This window comes from Diuraphis noxia, unplaced genomic scaffold (genome assembly GCF_037042655.1).
Source record: "Diuraphis noxia isolate RWA-SAM2 unplaced genomic scaffold, SU_Dnox_SAM2 contig0002, whole genome shotgun sequence".
NCBI lineage: Eukaryota > Metazoa > Arthropoda > Insecta > Hemiptera > Aphididae > Diuraphis > Diuraphis noxia.
The window spans coordinates 27,856,380-27,877,374 of NW_028301712.1; the positions used below are offsets into that span (position 1 = coordinate 27,856,380).

Consider the following 20,995-nt stretch of genomic DNA (forward strand, 5'->3'; position numbering starts at 1 on the left):
AACAATACATGATTATATTATGTTACAATAATGAATAATGTGTACAATTTACGTTTTACGATACAGTGAGGTCAAATTATTTTGTCATGAGGAGAAATTTGGTTAATTTTTTAGCATATTACACTATTTAATAATTAAAAATATGATTTATGGTTATGTTTAATATGAAATTTTTTAGCTATAGTGAAAATTTTTATTTATAAAATATAATATTATCAATACTTTTATTCTATTTTCTTTTGTATTTTACTGTGACAATTAACAATTGTTGAACCAACCAATTAGTGACCTGGTTACGCAATATGTACAGACCAATAATGTACATGGGAATTGGGAAAGTGAGGAGAGTGTTGAATATCATCAGTCATCGAGCGGGGGAATTTTTGTGAAATGCTGTATATACTAAATATCAACAATAAAAATTGTGTAGTTATGACTTATAAGTTTTGATAATAATATACTTTACACAGTGACACAATTTATGAGAATATTCTCATACCGTCATATTATGTAGGCATTTACTATAAGTAGGTGAATGACTATTTGTATTCAGAAGTTTTAAGAAAAAAAAATATAGAGCAAAACATAATACATTAAGTGTACAATTTACATAAATAGTATAAATTATTATAAATATTTAAAAAAGGTCACGTGAGAGACCTATTCTTCTTACCACCCCTCTCTCCCATTTTACTTCCATTATATCTAAGTGATAATCATAAGATCGTCATAATAATTGATAAAAATTATAATTTAAAATATAGGTATGATGAATTTGTCACAAAAATTTAATTTTAAGCCTATATCTGGTTTGTCACTTGTCACTCTACGCCGGTGTCGTTGTAAACGATTTCTTCTGTATATCATATATTCAATTTTAATTAAAAAAATAAAACGACTTATATGTAACTTCTTCGGAAATTTTAGATTCAATATGCTTATACTCATATATATTGTATAATAGGTATTACTATGTTATTGTATCAGATTAATCGAAAGTGCAAGGAAACTTAAAAAGGAAACTATGTAATCTCGTCTGAAATAAGATGAAAAATGTTACAAAAATCTTATAGCCTGTCAGCCTCCCTGAAAATGTATCCATACACGAGTCCTACTATAATAAGACTACTATAATGTATTAAATAACTTAAAACTTTCATGTTTTTAATAAATTATATACATATATTACGGAAGAAATTAATTAATTACTATATTTATTTAACCACGGCAAATACCATAAGTAGAAGAAATGGTGAAAGATAATTAGACAAAACATAGTAGTCTGTTAAAAGTAAAATAAAATAAATAATTTTTGAGAAATTATAATAGATAATTTTATTCTTTAAGCTTTAAATATGAATGAAGATATTATGAATATAATAAAACAGTACAAGTGGTCTGTTCACGTACACTGAGTATACTCATCTCTACAATATAAATATAAGCTGATTTTTTACGTATTTTAAAATTTAAAAATATTTGAATATGATTTATTTTCAAACCATCTTCATTCGGTTTAATTTTTCCGTACATAGTATATATATATCATTCAAATTTTCATTGCTGTATAAATTAAATAGAAATTTTTATCAGAATTGTCACAATAATACTATCTAAAACTCTAGATTTATATTATATTAATAAAAATTAGTTTATTTAATGTTAACATTTAAACCTAAAATTGTTCATGGTGTGGTTTACTTCAATATAGTATGTGGTTTACTTTATATTATATATTTTTTTATTATTTATTAGCTGTTAAGTTTATTACTTAATGTATTTTATGAAGTTATAAATTATAATGTAAAGCTATACAAATGTATGTCTTTGATCATGCATTTCACCTTATAGATGAATAAATTAATCAACACTTATAGTACTTAATTAAAATCAAACACTTTTTAATAATATGTTGTATGCTTTAATTAAAAATGCAGTCCGTTGTACAAATAATAATAATAAAACAATAATTATTATTATTATATAATATTAATATTTTTTTTACATATTAATAAATACAATAAATATTTCAACCACAGCAATAAAAGAAGAACATGTAGATTTATATCATAATATATAAACCAATCATAAAAAATTAACATTTATTGAAATATAAACATAATATGACTCGGACCTATTCATGATAAAAACCTAGATATAATTAATTTTTTAAGAAAAACAAAATTGTTCAATCTTATATATATATAAAAAAAAATGTTTTATCCAAATTAATAACTTTCCATTGCATCAATACATATTATATTATATAATTACTATATAAATAAGTGTAACTAATGGCTTTTGTTGTCGATGTAAATAATATGCTAAATAAAAAAAAAAAAAAAAAAAACATTTATATGTAGTTACAATATTCAATTTATATCATCAAATTATTATGTTATTAAATTCTTTAACATTTTACGATTTTAATATTTTATTAAAATTGTAAATTATTTCCTTCGGCATCTATTAAATATTAAAAATCCAATTATAGTTGACACAGAGATAAAATATTATGTTATAAAAATTCGTTATTTTTCATTTATTTTGAATAAAATATTAGTTGGCATCAATAATTAATTTAAATTTTCTCCAGGCTGTGTTACGAGTATTCCTTTAAAAGTAAAAATATTACTTTACATGTCAATGTCTATATTTTTATCACCATCCTTATCTTGTTACCACAATTTCTAGTAGTATTGCAATTACGTTAATATAAGAGGCATTTTAAAATAATAAAAGGCATGATTTTTCTCAATTATAATATTATCGTTCTTCGAAATAAAGGTGTTTATACAATACAACTAAATATTAATTAAAATAACACCTGTATAGCTGTATGCATTTCAATAAGTATTCAATATTTAATAAATATATAAAAATTTTATTTGTTTTTGGGTTAAGCTTAATGTGTATAATAGTAAGAAATTAATGTATACAATAAATAATTAGTGAAGTATAGACATAAGTATAATAAGTATTAAATCAAATGTTTGTAGATCAGATAGATCAAGTTTAACTGTTGATGAGCAGCAGTATCCATTAAATGGATTATTATATTTAATATAATAATATAGTGTATAGATCAAGTGTCTCCTATTAAGTAACCAGATGTTGGGACATTTTGTTATCATCATTCAAATTAGGTAATCAGAAAGATAACACAGCAGAATACATTATATTACCTATATACAATATACATATATGTATTATAAATTCTAATAATGTCAAGATACCATTTTCATTTATCAATATTGAATTTTGGTCTCTTAGAATTGTTCACTTATTGTATGCTCCATTTAACTTACAATATTGTGTACGTTATACGCTTCTACACTTTGACTACCTTAATTTTAGCATACACAATGTATTGCGTATCACGTTTTGTATAAATTATAATTTATTTTAATGACAAAACCATTTATTATCCAATTTTTCTATAAGTAAATGTTAATATAAAATACAAACTAAAACACAAGCGCTAATGTCATTGTAGGTACCTACACTAGGTTTAATGAAAACGTGCTAGACTGTTAACGTAATCTAAAAGTGTAGTGTAAATAAAGTTAATAATCGAGTTTATTAAATTGATTTTTAGGGTTCAGTATTGTATAATATATGTTTGCATGCAAATAATATAATCTCTATAAAACAAAGTTGGGTTAGTTAAATCATTTATAACTCAACATGGCTGGAACGAAGTTCATGTGGTTTTTTTTTTAAATTAAAGAGGAGATTGCGGAGAGACTGTTAGTCATAAATTTAGTCTGATAACATCATTCTTACAAATATTATAAATATAAGAGACTACCTATCTTAAACTGGACTTAACACTTTCATGCCTAAATCACCGAACTTATATTGATGGAATTTGGTTCAGAAATATATTAGACCTTGAATAAGGAAATATGCTACATTTTTTTTTATAAACAGGGGACGAAATTTCGTATTAACGCACAGTGCTGAGTTTAACTTGCAATGAGTAACACCAAAATGAAGTTAAATAATCAGACATTATTAAGAGTTGTCATTTTTACTGGCAATGATTATCATGGTATCATTTTTTTTTATTATTATTATTGCTGTATATAACAATCTTTCAGGTTATAATATTCAGATCTGTAACATATAAAGTGAAATACATAAATACTGTTTTATATGGATCATAATAGAAGAACTGTGGATTTAAATGGTGACATTTAAGAGTAAGAAATAATAAATTAAAAATCATAGTATTCATGGTTCATATATTATGATATATTATTAATATTAATTATATTAACAGTTGGATAATTAGAAGTATAAATAAAAAATAAAAAAACAATGAAAACTTTTTAAAAAGCAGGAAAAACAAGTAAAGTTTTTAGTATGGATATCTTCGATAAAAGAGAAGAAATTAGATGAAAATAATTTGAAGAAAATGATGATAAATTTTATAATATTATTAAAGTAAGATTATTAAATTATATACAAAAAATATATATTATATATATATAAATATATAAATCTATATTTTTTTTATTAAAAATAATTAAATTTTTTAATGCAATTTTAAAGTTACAAAAGTTTATAGTATGAACACTAAAAGTATTCTCAAGGAGCAAATAAAACTTTCAATACATTGAGTTATTATTGGGAAATATTATTAACTAATTCAACTGATATTATATAAATACAAAAATTATAAAAAATATATCTTAGTTTGAATTTGATTTTATTAGGTAAAATATTTAACTATGGAAACAAACAGTTGCGTAGACACTAGACATAAATTACATAAATAGTGTACGTGACAATATGTTCACATGGTCAGCAATCCATTCATTTTCTCTATTTCCGCGACTGATTAAAAAATGTATTGTTTCATTTATCACAAGTTTATTCACTGAATAGAACAAACCCAACTGTGCTCCATGCAGAAAAATACAAAGTTTCAATAAATCAAATGTCTTGTTGGTACACCATTGAAATACTTGATTTTTGTATTTTTATTTTCTTTACACTATAATATGTTATTATTATGAAATCCTCATAATTATTTTTATTTTTATTTTTTAATCTACAATCTGTAGGTACATAAAAAAAAGTACAATAAGCTCAAATGATGTTATTTTTTAAAATAATATATATATATATATATTAGCTTGAGTGTCTTGAGGGAAGAACCAACCAGTGAAGGCACTTCGGCTAATAATTAATAAATTATTGAATTTAATAATTTGTTTGTATTAATTTTATAACGTTGATAAATTCCTGATTTAAGTTTGATTAAAAGTTAACACTACATCCTGTTATACACGTACATTTTGTCAGCCCCCATTTATTATTTAAATATATATATCACAGTATTAACAAGTACAAAATTATTTGTAATTGACTATCATTTTGAGAATTATTATATACTTGAGTCTTTTGGAAATCAAGCCTTCATAAGTCAATATGTTAAGTCAATATTATTTACTGTTACATAGCATGTTTCTTACATAATTCGAATGTTTTCTAACTTTTTTACTAAAAAATAAATACATAATTTTTTTAATTAAAAAAAAAAAAAAAAATAACAACCTTATTGGTGAATTAAGGGTAAATTATCTTAACTTAAAAAAAATAAATCAAATGTTTTTCAGGATAATAAGTTAAAATTATCTTAATTTCCTCAAAAAATATTGGTGGAAGATATTTAAAAAATAGAAAGTAAAACAAAAGTTAATAGGTATTTTTGTCACTTTACAGCTCTTATTTATACGAGTATAACCTTAAAATTATATGATTGAATAATAAATAATTTATTGTTAAATATTATTATAATAAAATTATTTATTTTTTTATTGTTGATACTGTTATTATAGTATGATTTGTTCATGTTCAAACTGTTTTTTTTTAATTGTGTTTGTAAGAATTAATGAATTACTGATCTTTGTTTACATAATACATTAAAAAAATTTGCACATTAAAATTTAATTAACAGAAGTAAGATAGTATTATTCGTATAAAATAACTAAGCTATGATATTCTGTTAGGTAATTTAACAATATTACATTTTTAAGAAAGTAACTAAATCATTTCCATACCTATTACGCATTTCTTAATAAATTAAATGTTTTGGCAACATAAGAACTCACACACATTTACCCCTTTTAAATACAATCTTATTTTAGTAAAATATCATACTATAATATAACATAATTTGTATAATGATAGGTATCTTAATAAAAGTTGATTAGGTTATTTTATAATTTATAGTGTAATTTTCACACAATTATGATTATCGATGTTCATACTTTCGTAATAACAATATAAAAGTTTGTTTCACAAATTACTACACATGCACAATTTCTCTGATAATAACATTATTTGTTTTTAGACAGTTAAGTTTTACGTGTATACCTATCTGAATGCATATAACACATGAGTTATGATGTTCTAAATATAAAATACAAATCACCTTCTAAATACGATGTAGTCAAATAAATACAACAAAGTGTTGTTACCAATAAGCAATGTTGTAAAAATAAATAAAAATGTATATATTATTAAACACCATTTCGATTATCGTCAACGATAAACCGTTTTCATAACGTTACGTATTTTACATACGAAAACGAACATCGAATTGTTGTCCAAAAATTACAATTAATATTATATAAAAATAATTGTTGTGACGTAAATCTATGACCACGGCGGCGTGGTAATTTTATTTATAAAGGATTACAAACAGAAACAAATTAAGAATTAAAGGATTGAAAAAAAATTATTCGAAATACTGTTCAAATACTTTGAAAATAAATGTATTTCAAAAAAAGTATTTGAATGCTTTTACTCGAACCACTTCACAACACTGACGATGAGTATTGTACATGTTTGATGATACAATTTCCGAGAACCGTTTGATCTTTGTTTTAATTTATAAACACTGCCATTCTGTATTCACATTTCAATAACCACGAGTTTTATCTATAAAACAAGTCTGTTGTAGCGTTATGTTGATGTACTTTTACTTTCTATCTAAAGGACGTGCCTACCCCATACATGGGTAGGCACACCAGCATAATTCGATGAACCATAATAATAGTGGTCTACACAAACAAAACGGATGGATGTATAACACACTATAACAACTATTGATATGGTTGATTTGGATTTAACATTTGCAATTCTGTACCGGCTGTTGCCGAGGTAGAGATTTAAGTCATGATGGCAATGATGGCGGCTGTACTTATGACGCCAGGTGTGGTGAAAATTCACGTGACGTCACGGTGGGTGGTACGTACATCGTGGTCCTGGCGAACTTGCACGGTATTGACGGGTAGGAGGTTTTGGTAGGAAGTACAATGTACCTATGGAACGTTTTTGGAAATATTATTATAACCATTATATCATAATATCGAATATGAATAATATAAGTAATTAAATAAATAATTTTGAGTTAACTAATGATTGTAATTTATATTGTATAATATGGTGTATCTACTGTAAAATATAAATTCTATACAACCTCTGATTCGGATATTGCGTATTTATTTTTCTTTATAATATAATATGATATGTTTCGTGTTATATTATACCCCAAATTCAACTTATAAGCACATTAAGGAGCAAAAAAAATGTTATTGGGGTGTTACTGTTATTGCGAGGTTTGAGTTATCGTGAATCAACTGTATGTAATATTATAGGTTTAGTTAAAATTATAATATAATTTTTAAATTTAATTCCTTACTGTTATTGGTTGTTTTTATAAGCCTTATTAACAAATAATACAATTTTTTAATACTTTCATAAAAAAAATAATAAAAAAACGCTACAAATTATTGAACAATACTAAAATTGAGGGAAATAAAAAAAATAAACTTAATTAATAAAATTACACTAACTTGAAAATATAATTATATTAAATTATTTTTATATTCCTAACTTGATAATTTTGTAAAGTAAATTTCGAGATATTTATCATAAGTTAGGCAAAACGGATAATTTAGTTAATCTTAAATACTTTATTTTACTTTATTATATCGTTGAATTATGTTATGTTAATAATCTTAAATTTTTTTACTGTTAGACTGCATTCTTTATTGGTTTCTATAAATATTTAGTATAGAAACTAGTGAGTAGTAACAAAAAAAGCAATACATTTTTAATTTGAGTTGGACAAAGGTTGTATTTATGTACTTACAATTTAAACATTTATAAACATTTGGTGAAAATTTCAAGTATTAGAGTGATAAGTTTTTGAATTACAAATATAATTACATATAAAAAAATCGATTTACTTGATGAAGAAAGAAGACCCACCCATTTGCGCCAGTTGTGGTACACTTCTATCTATCAAACACATCGTATCTGAATGCCGTTCCTTCGAATCGGACAAACGAGAAGCTGGAGTATCAAATATTATATCGGAAGCCCTCCACCCAGACAACATTAGCCGCATGATGTTCTTTTTAATCAAGACCAACCTAATTAATAAACTTTAATCTATTATGTTGTAATATGTGTAATATGTGTAATGTTTTTGTAAATAATGTAAATAGTGTATACAACAATTATCACTAACAATGTAAACTATGTCAGCCAATGGCCTCCGAAGCCGAGGCTTATTTCTAATAAAAAAAAAAAAAAAAAAAAAAAATCGATTTGGTCGAAGACTGGTTTTGCGTAAAAATTCTTGTTTTTCTGTCATTTTTTTTTCTCGATTTTTTTGAAAACTGTTGGAAAATGATTACTTTTAACCTCTATAATGCACCAAGGATATTCACTTTTACATCCGAAACCACCCCCAAAGTTTGAAATTGAAGCATTATTTCGACTAGTTATGCTGTAGGTACACAGACACAAAAAAAACACACACACACATCATTGTAAAATCAATACATTCATCACTTCGTTCAGAATCTAAAATATAGTACCTACACATTATTCATGTAAAATTTTTTATTATAATAATAATAATACCTAATTACCTAAATAATATTACGCTCTTAATAATAGTTTAGGTTTTGCTTACAGGTTATATTTTTGAAATAAATTATTCATATTAATTTATTTTACACTTTTTGCCATTAAAATTGATGGGGAAACTTTGGAATATTGTATTAATTGAATCTAGCTAGATGCTTCCGTTTATAAATGGTTCCATCAGCATTCAACGAGATGTTTAACTGTTAATTGGAATCAGCACGTTGATCATTTGGTTTGATGTTTTTAATCATATTATTTTATAATTTATAATTTGAATATTGTCAATTTTATGATTTTTTTTTTTTTTAACACACGTCGTGTGAATTCGACTTGACGTATTTAATTATTTTAATGCCTTGAAAATTAAAATGTATTAATTATATTCAAATATGATAAAAAAATGGACAAAAATAAATTAATCCAACCATTGTGTTTCGTTTTTATTATAAAATACATTATGTCATGCTCTAAAAAACACACGTTTGAATCCTTTAGATTCTTTAGAATATGTATTACTATATAAATGTACATTTTATTATTAATATGACGTGCGTATACCATATTATATTATTATACACGTAGCTATAGATATAAAATTTTACATTAATTTATAGCTAAAGGCAATATAAATTATTATACCTATTGACTTCTATTGTCAATAAAATATAAACGCAACTATAAGTTATAAAATGATTTATTAAATTAAATTAATTTTTTATGCGATATTTTGTAAATTCATACAAAAAAAAATTATTATTTACTTTTAGTGAACTTTTATTCATTGGAAGTCAAATTTCATAATTGCTTAAGTAATGCAAAACATTGTACCATATTCACAATGTAGAAAATCGCGTAGAAATTAAACAATTCTTCTAACAGTTGCCATTTCAAACTTATATTTAGAATTTATTTTTTGTTTATATCTTATTAGATAGAACAATGCGGTAATAATTCAGATTCTGAACGAGTAACTTTTTTTTTTATTATTATTTCACTCATTTCGTGGTCGCTAATCCTATGATAATTAATGGTAAACTGATCAAGTGATCAAAACATATTATTCATAAATGCCTAACACCATATTATATCTTTTCAGGTAATCGAGTTAAAAATTATAAATAAAAAATGTTCACATACTCATTGTAATACTTAATATTTAATAATTTGATTACAATGAAATCATTGTAATTTTTTCTTTGATATTGTTAGCACAAGTAAGAAAAAAAGCGTAATTTTAACTTACTTGGCCACCATTTGCTTTATCGATCATAAAATAAAAACGATATTTAGTGATAATAGTCTTTAAACACTGTTGTAAAATAACCAATCGTTAGATCTATTACATTTGATCGAACTAAACAAGGTTTATTGGTATTAAAATGTATCATAATAATATTCAATATTATTAATGATCACAATTATACAACATATAGCTAAATTCTCTATAGTATATAAGTATTAATCAAACTTATAATACAAATGAATCGCTTAGTATTTAACTTGCGAAACCTAACTTGATCTAGTGATGTAAACATAATTAATATATAACTTTGAGATTGGTAATTACTGTATATTATTTTGGCTATAGTTTGTAGATACTTAAAATTTTAATATTAATTCAGCATCTGTTGACCATTAGGTATGAACATAAGGTGTAGGTTATGTGTATTCGACTTTTAAAAATAAATTTTCCAATCGTTAGTTAGTATTTAGTTGAAGAAGGTAATGATTATTATTCATTTATCATCTTCATTAAATAATTAAGAAAAATATATACTTATATATAAAATAAGCATTAATACATATTATCAATATTATACCTGCTTCGTGACTATCAAATCAATACGCAAATATTTTATAAGTTCAAAATTGATCAACTTCACTATTGCAACAGATCCAAATAATATTTTTAAAAATCCTACTTGAACCTTTGAATACCTAACATACAATTAGATTTTATATAGACTAAGGCTATGGACCTTTATGATTTTGGGTGGTTAATTATTATTAACTATTGAATCAATCAACATTTTTGAAATGATTTTACAAAACAGTTGATAATTGGTTTAGACATTTAATATTATGATGCCTAAATAAGATTTTTAAAAAAATTACCTTTTAATAGTTCATAGATACCCAACAAGCTTTTCATAACTTTTTATATATTTTTTAAATTTTTTAAAGAATCTGTGCAAGTGCGTAATGTCTAAACCACTTTTCCTATCATTTTTATAATCGGGAGAAGAATAAACCAAAATTATAAAAGCACTCACAACGATAATTACATTTAAACTTCTTTTCATATTATTTTACAATATTAAGATGTTTTAGTCTCATTAATTGTTTCTGAGAAATTGAAAGCGATAAGTCAGTAGGTAAGTTAATTTGTTTATATTTTACAACTTATGAATTAATATAACATTATTATTTAAAATTTATATTAGATATTTTAATAATTATATCAATATTTATTTTAAGCTTTGAGTAAGAAATATTTAATACATTCCTCATAACTGTTAAAGAGCTAAATCATTTTCAACATGAATCCCATAACGAGTTATGCTAATCAATGAGTACATTGAGAAAAAGTTTACATTTTCAACTTATATTAATCATTATTTTATTTATTTTTTATTATATTATCATCAATCCGATAATTTATATTGAACACAAACATTTTATCTTGCTATGTAGCACACAATAAATAAATTAAATAAACATAAGTTCAATATAATTTAAAAATAATGTTGTAGAATTATTTCTAATTATAAAAATAATAATATTTATTTTTAAAACACCAGAAGTCATAAGGCATAGTAATAAAAATAATATAACCAACAACATAGATTATAGAATCAATACAAATCATATCAAGGTAGATAATTAAGACATAAAATAAAAGATTTTAGTTTATTAAAATATTATATTTTATACAAAAATATAATTTAAAATTAAAAAAGTATAACAAACTTCACAAATCAAAATGCTAATATAAATTTTGAATCAATAGCTGAGTGTGTATTACATTGAAAGATTAGGTCCTGGTATTTTTAGTTTTCCTCAATTCTATAAAGTTTTAAAATTACATTTTTTATTTTAGTTACCACCTCAATAGTCAATTATATTACTGTACGACTAATCTAATCATCAATACTTATTTGAAGATTGAGGTTGATGCGGTGTATTCGAAAAAAATGACTTCAGGTGTTAAATTCTCAGACCTTGTAGAATTGTCGGATTTTGAAAACTATATTTTTATGTGTAAGAAGAATACTTCTTACAGGCCACATTGAAATTCAATTTATCATTTTATTTTAAACATTGATTTAAAATAATTTTTAAAAAAGCTTAAAAATGTCTTATTGTTAAATATATAATATATAGTTTGAGATTAAAATATTAAAAAATGAAGTTCAATGTGGCCTGTAGAATAAGTACGAGTATATTATTATTTGTTAGTTTAAATAAAAAATATACAGATATCAAATGTAATTGATTTTATAAAATAGAATCTTTATTACTGTGGATTTGCGTATTTTTAGGGATAAAACTATATTGGCAACGGGGGCTTTTAGCCAACAACCTATCAATAGACGAGTATCCGTAAAGATTTATACTTATATAAAGGTAATTTAAAATAACCTAACCCTGAATCCAAGTTCTGGATGATCAGAGTGTCATTTGTTAACACCTTTAGCAACTTAATACGTTTTAAATCTTGTGTATTTATTATAGCGAAACCTAGGATCTATGACGATTTTACAATACCTATTTTAATTGGATATGATTAAAAAAGAAACTTACCTAATATTTAAAAGTTACTGGTAGAAAACTTATTCGTGAAAAGGATGGGACTTCAACAAATCGTACACCTGATGAGACAGAAATGTTGTCTTATAGAAATTATTAAATAAATTATAATTCCTTAACTAAGACAACTTGATAGAGTGAACTAAAATCAATAATTACCTATATTTTTATTAATAAGGAATCAATTTGATAACCTTTTTTAAATTCATTAGCCAGAAAGTTACTATCAATAACCTAAAATATATTTTATAAAATATGATTATCAACAATCATGAAATACACCGGATGAAAAAGATAAAGAAAATTTAGAGAATATAAAGACCGATTAAATGCGTAACGAAATTGGTTATAATTAAAGAGAGAATACCATTGGGCACGTAGGAGGAATTATTACGATTCACCAAAGCAGAGAAAATATCTTCAACAGTTATTGAAAAGGAAACGTTGTTAACACAATCAGTATTACAGACTTTAATATTATTAGTTGGTGAATTACCAAGTAAAAGTCCGGTGAATATATGGTTTGAAAAATAGATTAGAAAATTACGACCGGCCTTAGCTAAATATAGTTCAAATACAAAACAGCTGGACAAGTATTTTTACACTTACGATCTTAAATGAAATTCCAAAAATATCTAGTGTTCTTAACTATTGTATTGAGCTTTAGAGGTAAAATTTAATTAGTGAAATCAAACTGTATTATCATTAGAATTTTTGTTTACCTATTTTAATGTTATTAAATAAACTTTTAACCAATAGTTAATATTCGATTGTATTTATTAGTTAAAAATAAAGAAAGAATTTAACATTCGCTCTTTTAAAATCTCAAAAATGGTTTACGCGAAACAATTAATTATTATAATTAGATGGTTTTTTTGAAGCCTAAATTATTAATATGATAACAGGACCAAGTAATAATAAATATAACCGAAGGTATAGAAAAAGAAAGAAAAACTAAATACAATATTTTGTTAATTATTGTGTAAACTTTGTACATGATTTGCTAAAAATAATCTTTTCTGTTTATGGAGAAGAGGTTAAAAATAATATTTAACACATAAGTGGAGAATTCGTTAAACACTATAGATACGTAAATAATTTATTATTATCATCATACAATCATTGTGCGTATGTTTAGAACGGAGAATTTTGACTATTAAGGTATATCATAAGTGATAAATCTTATACTACAGCTAGGTAATTATTTGATGAGATATTATATACAACATCCACACTAAATTTACGTTTCCATCAGATACCATAACTACCTAAAAGTTGTTCAATATTATTAATTGGCATGGATAAGTTTGTACCGACATATTTTATCTTCACTACAATAAGAACTAAACCACCTCTATAACTGCATGTGAGCACTTGTATTAATATTCCTGTTCAACCGAAATAATTGATATACACTTCAACCCAAATGCAGTGTTTTTAATTTGGCCATAGCCATTTTCCTCCAAAAACGAGTACTGTTTTCCTACATTCCCATTTCCCGCCAAAAAAAAATAAAAAAATAAAGTTAATTTGAATAATTTATACATAAAAATAAAATTTTTATTTTAAATTACAATTTTTTTAAAAGTATAAGACATTTCAGTACTTAACAAATGAATACATGTTTAACAAAAAAAAATAGAACTAATATGAATAGTAATTTTACTTTTTGTAATTGCTCGGACTAGCATTTTTTTGATAGCTGATATAGATAGTCGATAACAGAATGCATTCATAAACCGATAAGTACAAAATGTGGGTAAACGGAAAATTGGTACGGTTATTGTGTTTTGAACAAAAGAAATGAAATAGGTGGAATATTAGTACTATAAAATATTTTATTTTCAGTGGTTCAAAAAATTAAATTAAAATAAATATTGTAGTGGTAAAAATAAATATAAAAATAAAAGGAGGAGGGAAGCAGTAGTGGGAAGGGGGGGGGGAGAGAGATAGTGTGAGAGACGGATAGAGATATGTGAATAATTACAATTAGGTAGCAGGGAAATATAACGCCAGACGGTGTCCACCGGATGTATTGACCCGGGATCACGTCAAGTACTTTTGTAATCGAATAATATAACTGTGTTACCTATACTGCACTTCCTTATTACTCCACTACTTATATTATACTTAGATCTTCATGGTCTATGATTTACTCTACATATGATAAATCTGACTGTTCACTTACCTCGTATGGATTGTGATGTGGGGTACGTAGACCCTCACTGTATTGGTTACGTCTCTGGTCCTGTAGATCGATGCACGTTATTTATACACTTTGATTATATTTTTACAATATCCTATCACAATTAATTACACTGTTGACACTTACTGATCGGAATTAATTGTCATCTACATTCGTGTCTCACATGGACAGGAAAGGATTTGATATTAGGTGGATTTTTATGAGAATAAGCTACATAACGATTATGTGTGTGTTCACTGTTCAGGTTTGCTTATGTACTTGTATTCTTAATATGTGTACATTTTGTCTCCCTTATATAATTTTAGTTTGATTCTCGTTAAGGTAACGAGCCGGTCAAAGAGAATATCCTGTCCGCTCCTTAGCTCTAAGAATGTGACTATAAATATACTTTGATAATTCAAAGTTTTTACAAACAATGAAATATCAAGCAGCGCCCAAGATGGTTCTTAGTATGCACACATATATCCTAGTTTTGGTTATGTGATTTTATTTTTAATATGTGAGATAGAATGCATATTTGATGATTTGGAATGGATCATTGGATAAACAATGGATTGAAATTAGTATGGACATTATAGGATTGTATGGGTGACGCAGTAAATAAAAGAATGACGTTTTTTTTGGTGATTTACGAACATAGATGAATATACATAAATAGACTCATACCTGGTGATAGAATAGACGCAAATATTGGAAGTTAACTGGTTATAGAATAAAAAAAACACTGATTATGGTTAAACGAAGATTTCGGCGGCATTTAGATCACTGTGCTTGACGTGGACATGGTGTAGCGTAGACCTCCGTGTTGCACTATGTGTTGCACTGTGTGTGAGGCACTGTCTATGCATGGCGCTTATATAATGAATCGATTGTTTTATCCCCACTCAATTGTTATTGCGTAATCTGGGAACGTGTTATTCGTGTCTGCTACGAGAAGTACGGTTGTGCGCATGTTAGTTATGTCGAGTTTTCGCACATTGTCGTTGGTATTTTCGCAATGTTTTTACTAAGGGGTTGTTTTGTTACGTCATGTGGTTCTGTGGGTTATTGTTCTTATCTTTTTTGTATAATATCTTAGTGCATATGTGGTGATTTCTGTTTAATGTGTGCTGTGCGCATGTATGAGCAATGAGTTGTGTTTCGCAAGTTACTATTGGCTTTTTGCAATATTTTATATAGAATAAGTGTTATGTTGGGTCACGTGTTCACACGTGCTAATTTTATTTGTGGTTTGTATAACATTTTGCATTGATATTTGTTTGAGACTTTGAGTGAATTTTGTATACTGTGTACGCGTGTTTTGTGTTTCATAGTTATGTGAATTTATTGTTTTACCGAATTTGGTATTTTGAAGTTATTATTTTGTAGTTTTTATTTATGGTGCATATGTGTAATTGTTGTGTAATATTTTTGATGTAGTCTTTTTCTGATTTGCCTTATTGTGTTTTATGGTTGCTTTTTGTCTTAGTAGTGATATTACGTCGCTTAAGGATGTATTATATTGGTGCTTATTAGTGGATTGTCTGTTATGTGCAATACTCGTGAGTTATACAATGTTGATGTTATTGTGGTTATAACAACGTGTTTGATATTTTAATTGTGTACGTTACAAGGCATAGTTTAGGTTTAACTATGTGTTTTTGGTATGATAATATTTCGATTAATGTCATGACATATTGGTGCTATTGTTTGTTTTTTATAAGGTTTTATTGAGAGTATTTTGGTACTTGTCTCAAAGTTTTTAATTAAGTTTGTACTTGTAAGTTAGTATTACTATATACGTTAGTTTTTGGTGCGATGGAATTTTGGTTACGTAATAATGTATTTGTGTTGCGTAATATTTTCTTATATCAGTATTCTTTCTTATAGCCAAATGTGATCTTTGCTTGAAAGGTGATGTCTGGGAATGTTGGTTACGTAATATTATTTTGTGTTTCGTAATAAATTTAATTTGTGTTTTAGTTTAGATTTGGTTTTTTTTTTGTTTTAATCTAACTCCTATAGGTATGGTCATTTTCTGTATATTCATTTTGTTATTTTATTCAAAATATAATATGGTATAATTCATATATTACAATATATATTCAAAAAATGATTGTTCAAAAAATTTAATTTAAATAAATATATGTTCACAATTAATAGTAATATGATAGTTAAAAAAGTGTCCGAAATTAAATAATTCATAATAATTCAAAATTAAATATAGATTCATAATAGTTCACAATAATTCACAATAGTTTATAATAGTTCAAAATTAAATAAAAATTCACAATAGTTTCCCTATGGTATTTAAAAAAAAAAATACCATTAAAAACGTGATAACTTGCAATTCAAATTATTCATTTTGATCTATAACAATGGTCTTCAGATTTTTTGACTAGTGACCCAACTTTCTTACTATACATTTTTTTGCGACCCATATCAGCTTTGTTAGCCAAAAAATGTTAGAATCAAAATGTCTTAGTATGCCATTGTTTAAGTGCTTTTATAACAATTTATAAATATTTTTTTTTGTCATACCTAAACATGCATAATTATGATATATAATATAGATATGGATTTTTTAAATTTTAAATAAAAACTTATCGTGACCCAATCTTTAGGCTTACTTGACCCATAGATTGAAGACGACTGATCTAGATTATAGTAACGACATGAAGAATTATATTAATTAAGCACAATTATCCGCTGCACATGAATTGCGTCCCGAAATCCCTTTTCCACATGAATTGCGTCTCAAAGATATTTAACGACTACACCGAATTGCGTCCCAACCATATTTAACAACTACCCGAATTGCGTCCCAACGTAAAAACATTATGTTCCTTCTCATTTCATACAGACTAAGGACTGTCGATAGCAAATTACGACTATCAGTAGGTTAAAAATATTGTTTTTTTATTATTGTTATGCAATTAGATGTGAGTAAAATAAAATGTGTTGGTTAATAATATAATAATAATATTAATAATAATAATATAATAGTTTTAAAAAAAAAATATATATATATATATATATATATAAAAAGTTATAATTAAAAAATTAAAAGATTAGTTTAAACTTGAATGATACTTTCTTAATAGAATCAAGACGGGTTAATTGGCCACTTTCATGTTTCGCCATATTTTGTCTTAGTGAATTTTTTTTTCACATACCATCATTCGTCTGTTTTTAATTACATGAATACTTCGTTGTTTAATATAAGTTTCTTTTTGTACATTTTTTAAAACATCTATAAATTGAAATATATTCGGGTGTGCTGGGTAAAACATACTGTTAAACTTGGAGTGGAAGGCTTCATAACTATTCGTAGTTAAAATTATAGAACATGAGTACATTGCCCATACAGAAGGCGGGAAATCACAATCAGGCTTTATGTATGTATTTAATATATAATCGGAAAATTGTAGTACTTTTTCATTTTCGGGTAAAATGGATACAATATCGTCAGTAAAACAATCCTCCACTTCGTCTGGTTTTAAAAATGGGAGACCAAAAAAATATTTAATTATAATAATTTATCAGCAATCGTTTAAACAAAACCGGACGCAATTCATGCAGTAGATTAGATAATGCCGGACGCAATTCGTGTACCCGCTTATTAAATTGTTTATTTCGGGACGCAGTTCGCGTGTAGCCCAATTATCATAATATTATATCCAATTTCTATATAATTCATTCTATGATATAACTGAATACACCCATTCAGTGGCGCCGAAGTCCTAAAAATCTAGTAGGGCGAAAAATATGTCAAGAGGCCCAACATCTTAACATCGGAAAAAATGGCATACTGTGGAGAGGAAAATGGTCAATATGAAGCGGCCCTATCTTAAATTTTCAAAATATGTCGGGCCATAGCCCGACCTTAACATAGGGTTCGGCGCCACTGCACCCATTGAGTCTATACTAAAATTTTATTCACCACAACAATCGTTTGGAAACATAAGACGTGCTTTATATTGCATACATCTAGACTTCACGGCTTTCTTTGATAATTTCCCAGGAACCAACAGGAACCCGTGGCTTCGGACGGTCGTCAAAAAATTCATGTGACGTCACATCCACACCAAAATATTGAAGCCACATGGAATAGCCATATGCCAGAGTAGACACATCTTAAAGTACGTTTGTTAACTATGAATTATGTGGTACAGGTAAACAGTATTGCACTTTAATTAGCAAACATAATTAAAATTGTTTAATGTTACAATAATATGTTAATATTTCAGCAAATTTAATGGCATTACGAATAGTATTATGTTATTTAAATTTTAAATCGATAAAAAAAATATTTAAATTAATTTAAAATACCTTTCATAAAGTGCACGAAATCAACTATTTATTAACTGTAGTTGTATTTTCTCAAAAACAATAACTTCTCATATTGAATAGTTAGAAAATACTGTATAATACCGTTTTATTTAAATTAATTTATAATGATGTAATGAATTATATTTTAATACAAATAATGGTATAGGTAATACTAGTATCTATATATATATAAAAAATATAATTCTATTAATATCAATTTATAGTTTTGTAATTAGATACAATATTATACCTACACATATTTTTATATAGATACTAGCAATACAAATTAACCGAATATTATAAACAAAGTATCTAAATTTGTAAGTATTAATCATTAAGATGAAAAGCACGGGAGTACATTATTTAAGGAATAAAGAACAAAAATATATTAAAAGGGCGTTACAGTTTTAACTTTTAAGGGGGCTCCAGCGTATCATGTTTTAAGGAGTAATATTTAGGCAATTCACATAACATGAACATTTGGGCTATGTCTATGTGTGAGTAGTAAATGAACATTAGTGTGTGTAATCCATTATCGCGTGCCACGGACATTCGGTCGTCGACAGTATTACGAATTCCCAGAACTACGTATACCTAATTAAAATGGCAATATATCATGTTCAATTGCGCGCGTTATCTTTTACCACGGTTTAAGATATATCGTATATATTATATATTAATATTATATATATTATTATTATTATATATTAGTGTATATATTATATATATAGTATATCTTAAACCGTGTCTTTTACTATTATATTACCTACTAACTACTCGGCTTTCGCTGCAATTCGCAAAAATGTACAATTACATTATACTACACAAGATAATCACTTTGTTATTTCATAGTTATTAACTATTACATTGCTTAACATTTTTATACAAATACAATTATTTAAAAAAGTAGTGTTAAAAACCATCCCCGATAGGAAAAGGAAACTCACGTTCATTTACTAAATCAATTAATTCTAAAACCATATAAATAAAAATAAAAAACTTAAAAATTGATACATTTTTTTTCTCGAAATATTCAATATAGCCAATATGTAAATTTGATTTTCAGAAAAATTTATATGGTTAAAACATTTATTTAAGTCAAAAGGCTGATTTTTTAAAAATTTTTTAAATATAAATATTTTCGTTAGGTAAATTATAATATAATTTATAGTTTATACATCACAAATTATTAAAATAAATACAATAAAAAATTAATAAAATTTAACATGCACTTATTTAAAAATGTTCTTATAAAATATTTTTTAAAAACTTTATTATTATTTGAAATTACAAGGTTTCTAACATAATCTAGATCGTAATTTACATAACGAAAATATTGATAGTGTTATTATACTTTGTATTTCCTTGAAATTTAAATATATGTGGGTTGTATTAAATTTGGAAAAATATAATTATTATTGTCGCCCATTAGTAATGTTCTATACCTATCCAATAATCTTTATCGGCTAATAGTTTCCGACTTCCGAGAGTCTATGACGGCCGGTCGGCAGCCGCGAGCCGCCGCAGAAATAAACTCTCGCACGCGCAGGAACATGTCAATACTTTACGAAAAGTGAAATATAATATTCATGTTTGCAATGCTATAAAAACTACTAAAAGCGGTAGTAAATTAAACATACTTCCTGAAGGCCGATTGTAATTTTGAAAAAATGGTTGAATTTATAAACTTCTAGACTATGCTCTTTAGGAATC

General features: G+C 25.6%; 1 long non-coding RNA gene across 2 annotated transcripts in view; it reads right to left on the reverse strand.

Annotated features, from left to right (window-relative positions):
- LOC149058296 (uncharacterized) overlaps positions 1–15,788 on the reverse strand; it is a 62,930-nt gene extending 47,142 nt beyond the window's left edge. Inside the window, exons 1-2 of one of the 2 annotated variants that reach the window (XR_016190579.1) lie at positions 15,638–15,788; positions 14,954–15,013 (exon numbers count right to left, since the gene is read on the reverse strand). This is a non-coding gene — a long non-coding RNA (uncharacterized LOC149058296). Of the gene's footprint in view, positions 1–14,953; positions 15,066–15,637 lie in introns of both variants that reach the window. The other variant, XR_016190578.1, reaches the window with a different exon arrangement.
- Positions 15,789–20,995: the final 5,207 nt, after the last annotated feature.